This window comes from Zalophus californianus, chromosome X, assembly GCF_009762305.2.
Source record: "Zalophus californianus isolate mZalCal1 chromosome X, mZalCal1.pri.v2, whole genome shotgun sequence".
Lineage (NCBI taxonomy): Eukaryota > Metazoa > Chordata > Mammalia > Carnivora > Otariidae > Zalophus > Zalophus californianus.
Window position 1 is genome coordinate 48789556 of NC_045612.1, and position 15543 is coordinate 48805098.

General features: G+C 36.1%; 1 pseudogene; it reads left to right on the forward strand.

Moving 5' to 3' along the window:
* The first annotated feature begins 3963 nt into the window (after positions 1-3963).
* On the forward strand, positions 3964-5863 carry LOC113930454 (annotated as a pseudogene).
* The last annotated feature ends 9680 nt before the right edge of the window (positions 5864-15543 follow it).

Genomic DNA, 15543 nt, shown 5'->3' on the forward strand with positions numbered 1-15543 from the left:
GGACATTGCTGCTATAAACATTGGGGTGCATGTACCCCTTCGGGTCCCTACATTTGTATCTTTGTGGTAAATACCCAGTAGTGCAATTGCTGGATCAAATGGTAGCTCTAATTTCAACTGTTTGAGGAACCTCCATACTGTTTTCCAGAGTGGTTGCACCAGCTTGCATTCCCACCAACAGTGTAGGAGGGTTCCCCTTTCTCCACATCCCCGCCAACATCTGTCGTTCCCTGACTTGTTAATTTTAGCCATTCTGACGGGTGTGAGGTGGTATCTTATTGAGGTTTTGATTTGGATTTCCCTGAAGCCGAGTGATGTTGAGCAATTTTTCATGTGCCTGTTGGCCATTTGGATGTCTTCTTTGGAAAAATGTCTGTTCATGTCTTCTGCCCATTTCTTGATTGGATTATTTGTTCTTTGGGTGTTGAGTTTGATTAGTTCTTTATAGATTTTGGATACTAGCCCTTTATCTGATAAGTCATTTGCAAATATTTTCTCCCATTCTGTCAGTTGTCTTTTGGTTTTGTGGACTGTTTCTTTTGCTGTGCAAAAGCTTTTTATCTTGATGAAATCTCAATAGTTCATTTTTGCCCTGGCTTCCTGTGCCTTTGGCGATGTGTCTAGGAAGAAGTTGCTGCAGCTGAGGTTGAAGAGGTTGCTACCTGTGTTCTCCTTTAGGATTTTGATGGACTCCTGTCTCACGTTTAGGTCTTTCAACCATTTGGAGTCTATTTTTGTGTGTGGTGTAAGGAAATGGTCCAGTTTCATTCTTCTGCATGTGGCTGTCCAATTTTCCCAACACCATTTGTTGAAGAGACTGTCTTTTTTCCATTGGACATTCTTTCCTGCTTTGTCAAAGATAAGTTGACCATAGAGTTGAGGGTCCATTTCTGGGCTCTCGATTCTGTTCCATTGATCTATGTGTCTGTTTTTGTGCCAGTACCATACTGTCTTGATGATGACAGCTTTGTAATAGAGCTGGAAGTCCGGAATTGTGATGCCGCCAGCTTTGCTTTTCTTTTTCAATATTCCTCTGGCTATTCGGGGTCTCTTCTGGTTCCATACAAATTTTAGGATTATTTGTTCCATTTCTTTGAAAAAAGTGGATGGTATTTTGATGGGGATTGCACTGAATGTGTAGATTGCTCTAGGTAGCATTGACATCTTCACAATGTTGGTTCTCCCAATCCATGAGCATGGAACATTTTTCCATTTCTTTGTGTCTTCTTCAATTTCTTTCATGAGTATTTTATACTTTTCTGAGTACAGATCCTTTGCCTCTTTGGTTAAATTTATTCCTAGGTATCTAATGGTTTTGGGTGCAATTGTAAATGGGATCAACTCCTTGATTTGTCTCTCTTCTGTCTTGTTGTTGGTGTATAGGAATGCCACTGATTTCTGTGCATTGATTTTATAGCCTGCTACTTTACTGAATTCCTGTATGAGTTCTAGCAGTTTTGGGGTGGAGTCTTTTGGGTTTTCCACATACAGTATCATATCATCAGCAAAGAGTGAGAGTTTGACTTTCTCTTTGCCGATTTGGATGCCTTTGATTTCTTTTTGTTGTCTGATTGCTGTGGCTAGGACTTCTAATATTATGTTGAATAGCAGTGGTGAGAGTGGACATCCCTGCCGCGTTCCTGACCTTAGGGGAAAAGCTCTCAGCCTTTCCCCATTGAGAATGATATTCGCTGTAGGTTTTTCATAGATGGCTTTTATGATATTGAGGTATGTACCCTCTATCCCTATACTCTGAAGAGTTTTGATCAAGAAAGGATGCTGTACTTTGTCAAATGCTTTTTCTGCATCTATTGAGAGGATCATATGATTCTTGTTCTTTCTTTTGTTAATGTATTGTATCACGTTGATTGATTTGCGGATGTTGAACCAGCCTTGCAGCCCAGGGATAAATCCCACTTGGTCGTGGTGAATAATCCTTTTAATGTACTGTTGGATCCTATTGGTTAGTATTTTGGTGAGAATTTTTGCATCCATGTTCATCAAGGATATTGGTCTGTAATTCTCCTTTTTGATGGGGTCTTTGTCTGGTTTTGGGATCAAGGTAATGCTGGCCTCATAAAATGAGTTCGGAAGTTTTCCTTCCATTTCTATTTTTTGGAACAGTTTCAGGAGAATAGGTATTAATTCTTTAAATGTCTGATAGAATTCCCCTGGGAAGCCATCTGGCCCTGGGCTTTTGTTTCTTGAGAGATTTTTGATGACTGCTTCAATTTCCTTAGTGGTTATAGGTCTATTCAGGTTTTCTATTTTTTCCTGGTTCAATTTTGGTAGTTGATACATCTCTAGGAATGCACCCATTTCTTCGAGATTATCTAATTTGCTGGCATAGAGTTGCTCATAATATGTTCTTATAATTGTTTGTATTTCTTTGGTGTTGGTTGTGATCTCTCCTCTTTCATTCATGATTTTGTTGATTTGGGTCATTTCTCTTTTCTTTTTGATAAGTCTGGCCAGGGGTTTATCAATCTTGTTAATTCTTTCAAAGAACCAGCTCCTAGTTTCGTTGATCTGTTCTACTGTTCTTTTGGTTTCTAATTCATTGATTTCTGCTCTGGTCTTTATTATTTCTCTTCTCCTGCTGGGTTTAGGCTTTATTTGCTGTTCTTTCTCCAGCTCCTTTAGGTGTAGGGTTAGGTTGTGTATTTGAGACCTTTCTTGTTTCCTGAGAAAGGCTTGTATTGCTATATACTTTCCTCTCAGGACTGCCTTTGCTGTATCCCAAAGATTTTGAACAGTTGTGTTTTCATTTTCATTGGTTTCCATGAATTTTTTTAATTCTTCTTTAATTTCCTGGTTGACCCATTCATTCTTTAGTAGGATGCTCTTTAGCCTCCATGTATTTGAGTTCTTTCCGACATTTCTCTTGTGATTGAGTTCTAGTTTCAAAGCATTGTGGTCTGAAAATATGCAGGGAATGATCCCAATCTTTTGGTACTGGTTGAGACCTGATTTGTGACCTAGGATGTGATCAATTCTGGAGAATGTTCCATGGGCACTAGAGAAGAATGTGTATTCCGTTGCTTTGGGATGGAATGTTCTGAATATGTCTGTGAAGTCCATTTGGTCCAGTGTGTCATTTAAAGTCTTTATTTCCTTGTTGATCTTTTGCTTAGATAATCTAATTTTTCTTTTTTTAAGGTACTAAACTTATCCTCTTGAAGGAAGGATTGAATTATAGTTTCACATGATTTGTTTTTGACAGACTCATGCTACCTATTACTTGTTATTTCTTTCAGGTTTACATTGATCATTATCAAGAGCTTCACATATTGTGTTAGCTGTTCATTGCAATGATTCAGTGGTGAATTTATTGATTTATTGCCTTCTGGAGTCATGTTATTCTCTCCACACAGCCCTACTACACTTTCTGAAGGTCCTGGTTGTTGAAAAGGCTACTAAAATAGCTCTCTTTTTTATCTATACAATTTATCTTACATCTCTTTTGGTTTCAAAGGATCATCTCTTGGTCCATAATATAGGCTATGACCATAAAGTATTTTCTGTTCTTCCTAGTGAGTGTTCAGCTCTAAAACATTCCATTTGTGTATTTATTGAATAGAGTTGGTCTTCTGTTTTTGCTTTATATTTGTTTCTTAAGATCAGATATTTATTTTGGAGGCATCTCTATAATTCCTATTCCAACCCCTTTCACCCCCAACACAGAAATAAAGCCCTTAAAATTATTTGTACCATAGAAAAGGATTTTTTATAACCAAAGTGTAACAAAGACATTTCTAACTATAATGCAAAATACAAAGCCATAGAATACAATATTGGTAATATTGACTTCTTAAAAATAATTTTAAAAAATCATGGCGGGAAGTGGTGGGGCCAGGTGGCCATGTAGGGCAGCTGGCTTAGGAACTGCCTCACACAGCCTGATGGGTGTCCCTGTTGTGGTGCTGCTCAGGCTTAGGCTGGCCTGGAGGCCAGTGATGGTCCATGGATACCCCTGAGGAGCCGCTGCTGCTGGTGACCTACACAAGCCCATTGTTACCTGTGCTGGAGATCAGAATTGATTTACCTCTATTTATTCAGTGTTTTCCTAGCAGCTTCCAAGAGAACAGATGGAATGGAGAAGGTACTATGGCCAGGCTCCAAAGATGATTCACCTAGAATCTAACTTTGTTCAATTCAAAGAGGAACTGTTGCTCAAAGAAGGAAACTAAGTCCCACTTACTTTCCCCTTTTTTCATATTTATTGGATGGAATGCTATGTTACTGGTGTATAAAGCTATAGTAAAAGATGACCTTACCAAGTAGCAGAATGTTCTGAAAGGTCATAGCTCTGTGGACTGGCTAATAGTGGTGGTTGAAAACTGAATGGGAGGAAATCAGAGAGAGAGACAAACCATGAGAGACTCGACTCCAGGAAACAAACAGGATTGCAGAAAGGGAGGTAGGAGGGGGTAATTGGGTGATGGGAATTAAGGAGGGAACATGATATGATGAGCACTGGGTGTTGTATGCAGCTGATGAATCACTGAACACTACATCAAAAACTGGAGATGTACTAAATGTTGGCTAATCGAATTAAAATAAAATAAAATTAAAAAAAGAAAATGATGCCAAGGGGGGGAAATAAAAAGCAAAACCAACATCATTCCCTGAACTCCTATTGTGGACAAAATAAGAAATGATTTTTGTAATAAACAGAGTGACAGGTGTGTCATGCTCTCCAACCCCTTAAAGGACTCTTCTTGAACTCAGGAATCCTTGGAATATCTTCCTTACCAAACTCGGGACATTGCTTCTTATGTCTTTTACCAAAAACATAGGCAAGTTTGAGGATGAACTGAGAACCTTGACGGAGAAGAGGACTGAGCCAGGCTGGAGCTTTTGTGAGTATTTCATGGTTCAGGAGGAACTTGCCTTTGTATTTGATATGCTGCAGCAATTTGAAAATGCCCTGGTACAATATAATGAACTGGATGCCCTGTTTTCTCAGTATGTTGTCAGCTTTGGCTCTGGGGATGATGCCAACTGGCTGACTTTTTTCTGCCAGCCAGTGAAAAGCTGGAATGGATTGATCCTCCAAAAGCCCATAGACATGGAGAGGTGTGAATTGATATAGAGGCAAGAAGCCACCCTGTTAGATCTGTGCATTTACCTGTTTTCTCACCAGTACACCTTGCTCCTGTTCCTGTAGAGGCTGTGGGAGGTGGCTCAGCATGCCCTAGAGCTGCTGCAAAATTGTGTGCAGGAACTGATGCTCTTAGAAGTCTGTTCCACCTGGTGCTCTGGACTGCTGTCTTGGTGGTACTGCAGAGGATAGAAGGTTGTTGTGACTGGGCGGAGATAGACTCAAACACTGCCCATACTTTAGGTTTATGTAGCTATGCTACAGAAAAGCTGAAGTCCTTCGTCTATCTGTGTGGACTTGTGTCAGAAAAAGGACCTAACTCCGAGGACCTCAACAGGGTAGTTGATCTTTTGGCAGGTTTGGGAGCTGAGCAAACTGAAACAGCCAACACAGCTCAGAGTCTCAAAGAAGCATTTTCATCAGTAGAAGCTTTTGAAAAACACTACTTAGATCTGTCCCATGCTGTCAAAATGCACACTAGCATTGGGAAGATCCTGTCTGCTAATTTCACTGGGAAGGATACTGCAGAGTTTTACATGTAATTGATTTTGAACTTTTCTTTGAGTTTCAAACATTTCACACATGTAGTAAAAGGCTTGTTATGTATGGGATTAATATGAAGTGTAATAAATTTTTAGAATGAAAAATGTAGAATCTGTCAAAGTGACCTTCTCATGCACAGCTGGCCTTGGACAGCGACACCGGCTGGTGCTGACCCAGGAGCAGCTGCACCAGCTTCATGGTCGCCTCATCTCCTGAGTGCTTCCGCCCCATCCACCTCTACCCTCCGCCCTCTGGGTGTCACTCTGCCTGATGCACAGCCACCTCAGCTAGTCCCCATTGTAGAACTGTGTGTGCACAGCTGTTCCTGCCCTGTTCAGCTTCACTTCCACCTGTCAGTGCCCTGCCCCTGCCCCTTGACTTGGGTTCCCCTATGTCCATTCCTTGGCCTCTGCCAGGATTTGCTGTTCAGCTGCTCCCTCCTTCCTGAGTGGCCTCAGGGCATGTGGGGGGTAGGCTGAGACCCCACCACCAAAGGTTCAGTGAGGTCCCCCTCATAGAGGACGTCACCCCTTGATTAAAGCAACTCTGCTTCAGTGAAAAAAAAAATCATCATCAGTTTTTTTTTTCAATTTCTTCTGAAAACTAGATGGAGAGATTTTCAACTTGCTACCCTTAATCCTTATCGATCTTTGTGTTTTATTTAATTAAATTAATGTAATGTACTTCCATTATATATGCAGGTGGCATATATATTTAAGTGGTATATATAACATATATGATATATAGTATTGCAATTTTATTTAATTAAAGAATTATGAGGAAATAAAGAATCTATATACAGTGGCATAAATTGGAATTCAGATTCTTTTTTGGGGGGAGGAATCTAGATTCTTAAATATATAACATTTTCTCTAGTTTATATCAGTTGCCTCTTGTGAGGATTGAAAGTCTCACCCAGGTCAGTGATGTAAAGTACCTGCAGTGATTTAAAGTACCTGCTATATCCATGAGAGAGGGGTGCTCTTTTATGACTGACTGAGAGACAATGTGCACAAATACTGCAAATGTTGCCAGTCTAGCTCCAGTTTTGGAGTTTGGTTCCAGAGAAAAAACTCAGAACTTACATAATTCTCATGTATTGGATAAAATCAGCCTATCAAAGAGAAGAAACCCCAGCCGGAAGTGTAATTGCTATTTCAAAGCCCTGGAAAGGGATATAAATTATAAGGGAAAAGATGTTTACATTTTCTCAAATGTGTGTTTGAAATGCTAACTTGAAATCTATGATTAAAAAAGTAATTTTATTAGATGAAACAAAAAATTCATAGCAAAACCACTAAAACAAAAATTAAAAGATATGTGACAAACTCAAAAATTTACTTACAATTTATATCCATGATAGGTTACTCTTCCTAATATACAGAGTTTCCACAGTTGGATTAGAAAATATCAAAAAAATCAATTGAAAAATATGAAAAGAATATGGATAGACATTTTATTGAAAAGGCTCTTAAACATAGGAAAAGATAATGAACTCAGTCTTAATTATAGAATTGCAATGAGAGACCATTTTCACCTCTTTGGCAGATATTAAAAAAAAAGTTTGTTAGCATTCTGTTAGTATGCCTGTGGAGAAAGAGACAATCTTACTTATTGGTGGAATGTAATTGATTCAATACTTATGGAAGACAATCCATCAAAATCACAGTGTATATATCCTTTAGCATAGCAATAACTTTTCTATGAACTTATTGTACAAATAAACTATGACATTTGTAAAATGAGACATATGCTATGTTAGTCATTGTGGAAGTGTTTGTAATAGGAAATGATGGGGCAAAACCTAAATTTCCATTGGTAGAGGACTAAACAAAATATTGTATATTGATACAATGAAATACCATGAAACATTTCTTAAAGCACTTGACTGAGGTGTGATTGATATACAAAAAGCTGCATATATTTGTAATGTATACAACTTGATAAGTTTGGAGATAAGCATACAACCATGAAACCATCAGCACAATCTATACCATAAACATATCCATATCATCCAAAAGTTTCCTCCTACCCCCTTTATTTATTTATTTATTTATTTATTTATTGATAAGACAATTTTTTTTTCAGAGGAGTTTTAGTTTTATGACAAAATTAAGAGAAAATTGTAGAGATTTCCATATATCTTCTACCTCTACACATGCATAGCCTCCCTCATTATCAGCATCTGTCACCAGAGTGATGTATCTGTTACAATTGATTAACCTACATTGATAGGTCATGATCACTCAGATTCCATAGTTTACATCAGAATTCAGTCTTGATGTACATTTTATGGGTTTGAACAAATGTATAATGACATGCATCTGTTATTATAGTATCATATAGAGTATTTTCAATGCCCTAGAACTCCTCTGTGTTCCACTTATTCCCTCACCCTCTGTCTCCCACAACCCCTGGAAACCACTGATCTTTTTACTCTCTTCATAGTTTTGCCTTTTATAGAATATCATATAACTGGAATCATATAGTAGGTAGCCTTTTTTTTTTTTTTACATTGGCTTCTTTCACTTAATAATATGCAATAGGGGTCTTCCATGTCTTTTCATGGCTTGATTGCTCATTTCTTTTCAGCACTGAATAATATTCCATTGTCTGGATGTACCACAATTTATTTATCTGTTCACCTACTGAAGGACATCTGAGTTGCTTCCAAGTTTGGAGATTATGAATAAATCTGCTATAAACATTCATGTGCAAGTTTTTGTAGTCTAAAGTTTTCAACTCCTTTGAGTAAATAGCAAAGGGAACAATTATTGGGTTGTATGGTAAGAGTATGTTTAGTTTTGTGAGAAAAAGACAAACTGTCTCCCAAAGTGGCTGTACCATTTTGCATTCCCACCAGCAGTGAATGAGGGTTCCTATGTTCCTATTGCTCCACATTCTCACCATCATTTGGTGGTGTCAGTGTTCCGGTTTTAACCATTTAATAGGTATGTAGTGGTATCTTATTGCTGTTTAAATTTGCATTTCCTTGATGATATATGATGTGATCATCTTTTCATATGCTTATTTGTCATCTGTATAACATGTTTGATGAGGTGTCTGTTAAGGCCTTTGGCCCATTTTTAATTGTTTATTTTTTTACTGTTGAATTTTGAGAATTCTCTTTATATTTTGGATTAATAGTTCCTTATCAGATGTGTTTTTTGCAAATATTTCCCCCAAGGCTGTGGCTTTTCTTTTCTTTCTTTTTAAAATTTTATTATGTTATGTTAATTACCATGCATTACATCATTAGTTTTTTAAAAATTTTTTATTGTTATGTTAATCACCATACATTACATCATTAGTTTTTGATGTAGTGTTCCATGATTCATTGTTTGTGCATAACACCCAGTGCTCCACGCAGAATGTGCCCTCTTTAATACCCATCACCAGGCTAACCCATCCCCCCACCTCTAGAACCCTCAGTTTATTTCTCAGAGTCCATATCTCTCATGGTTCATCTCTACTTCCAATTTCCCCCCTTCATTTTTCCCTTCCTACTATCCATCTTTTTTTTTTTAACATATAATGTATTATTTGTTTCAGAGGTACAGGTCTGTGATTCAACAGTCTTACACAATTCACAGCGCTCACCATAGCACAGACCCTTCCCAATGTCTATCACGCAACCACCCCATCCCTCCCTCTGCCACCACTCCAGCAACCCTCAGTTTGTTTCCTGAGATTAGGAATTCCTCCTATCAGTGAGATCATATGATCCATGTCTTTCTCTGATTGACTTATTTCGCTTAAGGGCTGTGGATTTCTTCTCATTCTTTTGACAGTGTATTTTGCAAAGCAGAAATTTTTATACTTATTTATTTTTGTGATAAGAATACTTAACATAAAGTCTACCTTCATCAGAAAATTAAAAATACAATACCCTATTGTTAACTATTGTCTCTAAGATGTAAAGTAGATCTCTAGAACTTATTTATCTTATATAGCAAAATTTATACTCTTTGCTATTACCTCCTATTTCTCCCTGCCTTAGTCCCAATCAACCACCATTCTACTTTCTGTTTCTATGAGTTTGAATATTTAAGATTTATTATAAAAGTGTTATGTAGTATTTGTCCTTCTGTGTCTGGCTTATTTCATTTAGCATAATGTGCTCTAGGTTCATCTGTGTTATTGCAAATGTCATGGTTTACTTCTTTTTTAAGGTAGAATAATAGTCCATTGTATGTATATACCACATTTTCCTTATCCATTCATTTGTCAGTGGACATGTGGGTTGTTTTTACCTCTTGACTAATGTAGATAATGCTGCAATAGACAGTGGAGTGCAAATATCTTTTCGAGATCCTGCTTTCAATTACTTTGGAATATATATCCAAAATTAAGATTGCTGGATTGTATGGTAGTTTTATTTTAATTTTTGAGGAGCCACCATATTGTTTTTCATAGTGGCTGCATCAATTTACTTCTTACCAACAGTATAGAAGGGTCCCCTTTTCTCCACATCATTTCAACACTTGTTATCTATTTTATTTTATTTTATCATTTTATTTTATTTTTGACAATAGTCATCCTAAAGGGTATGAGATGATAACCCATTGTGGTTTTGATTTGCATTTCCCTGATGATTAGTAATATTAAGCATCTTTTCATGTACGGGTTTGCCATTTGTATGTTTTCTTTTAGAAACATCTATTCAAATCTTTGCCCATTTTTTGCCTTTTCACTTTGTTGATAATTTTCTTTGCTTAGTTTGATGTAACACCGCTTGCTTATTTTTGCTTTTGTTACCTTTGTTTTTGGAGTTAGATCTAAAAAATCATTTCTAAGACAGACACCAAAACTCTTACCAACTATGTTTTCTAGGAGTTTTATAGTTTTAGGTTCTTTTAAGTCTTTAATCTATTTTCATTAATTTTTATGTATGATGTAAGGAAGTGGCCCATTTTCATTCTTTTTGCATGTGGCTGTCCAGTTTTCCCAACACTGTTTATTGGAGATACTGTCCTTCCTCCACTATATATTCTTGGGTCCTTTGTCATAAATTAATTAACCATACATTTGTGGGTTTATTTCTGGTTCTCCATTCTGTTCCATTGATTTATATGTCTGCTTTTTATGCCAATACCATACTGTTTTGATTACTATAGCTTTGTAATATAGTCTGAAATCAAGGAGGATGATGCCTTCACCTTTTTCTTCTTTCTTAAGATTACTTTGGCTATTTGGGGACTTTTGTGGTTCTATGCAAATTTTAGGATTGTTCTACTTCTGTGAAAAATGACACTGGAATTTTGATAGAAATTGCATTGCGTCTGTAGACTGCTTTGGGTAGTATGGCTATTTTAACAATATTAATTCTCCCAGTCCATGAGCATGGAATATCTTTTCATTTGCTTGTGTCATATTCAATTTCTTTCATCAGTGTCTTTATAGTTTTGAGTATACAAGTCTTTCATTACCTGGATTAAATTTATTCCTAGGTATTTTATTCTTTTTGATACAATTGTAAATGGGATGGTTTTCTTAATTTCTCTTTGTTATAGTTTATTAGTATAGAGAAATGCAAAAAAATTGTATATTGATTTTATATCCTGCAACTTTACTGAATTCATGTATTAGTTCTAACAGTTTTTTGGTTGGATCTTTAGGGTTTTCTATATATAATATTATGTCATCTGTAAATAGTGATAGTTCTACTACTTCCTTTCTAATTTGGTTGCCTTTTATTTCTTTTCCTTGCCTAATTGCTCTGGCTAGAACTTCCAATACTGTGTTGAGTAAAAATAGTGAGAGTGGGAATTCTTGTTTTGTTCCTGATCTTATAGGAAAATCTTTCAGCTTTTCACCATTTTTTTTTATGTAAGGCTAGAGCTTTGGGGTGTGTATGTGTATCTGTGTGTGCATGTGAGTGTATATATATGTGGTTTTATTAGGTCATGTGTAAATTTGCAAATTTCCTTTATATATATATATATATATATATATGAAAAATAAAGCTTAATTGTCCCAGAAAAAAAACTAATTTCTATAAATTTCCCTCTTAAAACTGCTTTTGTTGTACTCTACAGATTTTGGTATGCTGTGTTTTCATTTTTGTTTATCTCAAGATATTTTTTGATTTCCTTTTTTGATTTATTTTTGATGCAACTTTTATTCAAGTGTTTGTTGTTAAATTTCCCATATTTATGATTTTTTTCTGTTTTCCTTTAGTTATTGACTTCAGTTTCATTCTATTGTGGCTGGAAAGATACTTGGAGTGATTTTACTGACTTAAAATTGTTGACTTGTTAGACAAACCATAAGAGACTCTTAATCTCAGGAAACAAACTGAGGTTTCCTGGAGTGGAGGGGGGTGGGAGGGATGGAGTGGCTGGGTGATGGACATTGGGGAGGGTATGTGCTGTGGTGAACACTGTGAATTGTGTAAGACTGATGAATCACAGACATGAACCCCTGAAACAAATAATACACTCTATGTTAATAAAAAAATAAAAAATAAAATTCTTGACTTCTTTTGTGGCCTAGTATGTAATCTACCCTATAAAATATTCTGTGTGTGCTTGAGAAAAGTGTGTATACTGCTGTTGTTGGGTAGAATGTTCCATATATGTCTATTAGGTCCATTAGGTCTATAGTGTTGTTTAAGCCTAGAGTTTCCATATAGCCACTCATATCTTTTGATTGGTGAAATTAATCCATTTACATTCAAAGTAAATATTGATAGGTAAGGGTTTATTATTGTCATTTTATTAATTGTATTCTGTCTGTTTTATAGTTCTTTTGTTCCTCTTTCTTGCTGCCTTTCTTTGTTATTTGATAATATTTTTATAGTGGTATACTTTGGTTCTTTTCACATTTTTGTATTTACTGTAATTTTTTTGTGGGTACCATAACATGTAGATAATGGATTTTGTAATTATAACAGTCAATTTTAAACTGATAATAACCAAACTCCAATATTATACAAAAACTTAGTTTTTTTCTTTCCCCCTCCACATTGTTATTGACGTCAGAATTTACTCTTTCTGATATGTATCCACTAAGATATTTTTGCGGTTATAGTTATTCTTAATAATTTTGACTTAATTTTTATGCTAAGGCTAAAAGTGACTTATGTATTACCATAACATTATTGCCTTATTATGTATTTTTCTATATATTTAACTTTACCATAGATTTATACTTTTTATTTTTTATTTTTCATTATTTTTTATTTTTTTTTGTTTTCATTCAAGATTTTATTTAAGTTCAAGTTAGTTCACATATAGTGAAGTAGTAGTTCTAGGGGTAGAATGTAATGATTCATCAGTTGCATATAACACCCAGTGCTCATTACATCAAGTGCCCTCCTTAATGCCCATCACCCAGTTACCTCAATCCTCTACTCATCTTCCCTCCGGCAACCCTCAGTTTGTTCCCTGTATTTAAGAGTCTCTTATGGTTTTCCTCCCTCTTTGTCTTTATTTTGTTATTTTTCCTTATTTTCCCCTACGTTCATCTGTTTTGTTTCTTAAATTCCACACATGAATGAAATCCTATGGTATTTGTCTTTATCTGACTGACTTATTTTGCTTAGCATAATACCTTCTAGTTCTATCCACATTATTGCAAATGGCAAGATTTCATTCTTTTTGATGGCTGAGTAACATTCCATTGTATATATAAACCACTTCTTTATCCATTCATCAGTTGATGGACACGTGGGCTCTTTCCATCTTTTGGCTATTGTGGACACTGCTGCTATAAACACTGGGGTGCATGCGCTCCTTCAAATCACTATGTTGCAATTGCTAGGTTGTAGGGTAGCTCCATTTTTAAATTTTTGAGGAATTTCCATACTGTTTTCCAGAGTGGCTGCACCAGTTTGCATTCCCACCAACAGTGTAAGAGGTTTCTCCTTACTCTGCATCCTTGCCAATATCTGTTGTTTCCTGAGTTGTTAATTTTAGCCATTCTGACTGGTGTGAGGTGGTATTTCATTGTTTTTTTTGATTCCCCTGATGCTGAGTGATGTTGAGCATCTTTTTATGTGTCTGTTGGCCATTTGTATGTCTTATTTGGAGAAATGTCTGTTCACATCTTCTGCGCATTTCATAACTGGATTTTTTATTTTGGGGGGTTGAGTTTGATAAGTTCTTTATAGATTTTGGATACTAGCCCTTTATCTGATATGTCATTTGCAAATATCTTCTCCCATTCTGTGGGTTTTAGTCTTGTTGAATTTTTCCTTTGCTGTGCAGAAGATTTTATCTTGGGGAAGTCCCAATAGTTCATTTTTGCTTTTGTTCCCCTTGCCTCCAGAGTCATGTCTAGTCTCTAGTCTAGTAAGAAGTTGCTACAGCTGAGGTCAAGGAGGTTGCTGCCTGTGTTCTCCTCTAGGATTTTGATGGATTCCTATCCCACATTTAGATCTTTCATCCATTTTGAATTTATTTTTGTGTACTGTGTAAGAAATTGGTCCAGCTTTATTCTTCTGCATGTGGCTGTCCAATTTTCCCAACACCATTTGTTGAAAAGACTGTCTTTTTTTTCCATTGGATATTATTTCCTGCTTTGTCGAAGTTTAATTGACCTTATAGTTGTGTGTCCATTTCTGGGTTCTCTATTCTGTTCCATTATCTATGTGTCAATTTTTGTGCCAGTACCATACTGTCTTGATGATTATAACTTTGTAATACAGCTTGAAGTCCGGAATTGTGATGCCTCTGGCTTTACTTTTCTATTTCAAGTTTACTATGCTTATTCGGGCTCTTTTCTGGTTCCCTGAAAATTTTAAAATTGTTTGTTCTAGCTCTGTGAAAAATGCTGGTTGTATTTTGATAGGGATTGCATAAATGTGTACATTGCTTTGGGAAGTATAGACATTTGAACAATATTTGTTCTTCCAATCCATGAGCATGGAATGTTTTTCCATTTCTTTGTATCTTCCTCAATTTCTTTCATAAGTGTTCTATAGTTCTCAGAGTACAGATCTTTTACCTGTTTGGTTAGGTTTATCCTTATGGTTTTTGCTGCAATTGTAAATAGGTCAATTCTTTGATTTCTCTTTCTGTTGCTAAATTATTGGTATATAGAAATGCAACAAGACTTCTGTTGCATTGATTTCATATCCCATTACTTTGCTGAATTCCTTTATCAGTTCTAGCAGTTTTTTGGTGGGGTCTTTGGGTCTTCTATTACATAGAGTATCACATTATGTGTGAAGAGTGAAAGTTCAACTTGTTTCTTCCTTTTATTTCTTTTTGTTTTCTGATTGCTGAGGCTAGGACTTCCAGTACTATGTTGAACACCAGTGGTGAGAGTGGACATCCCTGTGGTGTTCCTGACCTTAGGGGGAAAAGCTCTAATTTTTTCCTCATTGAGGATATTAGCTGTAGCTCTTTCATATATAGCCTTTATGATGTTGAGGTATGTTCCTTCTATCCCTATTTTGTTGAGGGATTTTATCAAGAAAGGATGCTGTATTTTGTCAAATGCTTTTTCTGCATCTATTGAGAGGATCATATGGTTCTTATTCTTTCTCCTATTGATGTGATGTATCACGTTGATTGATTTACAGGTATGAACCACCCCTGCAACCCAAGAATAAATCCCACTTGTTTGTGCTGAATAATGCTATTAATATACTGTTGAATTCAATTTGCTAGTATCGTGTTGAGAATTTTTACAACCATGTTCATCAGAGTTATTGCTTTGTAATTCTCCTTTTTAGTGGCATCTTTGTCTGGTTTTGGAATCAAGGTAATGCTGGCCTCATAGAATGAATTTGGAAGTTTTCCTTCCATTTCTATTTTTTGTAACAGTTTGAGAAGAATAGGTATTAACTCTTCTTTAAATGTTTGGTAGAATTTCCTTGGGAAGGCATCTGGCCCTGGACTCTTGGTTTGTTGGGAGATTTTTGAATACTGATTCAATTTCTTTGCTGG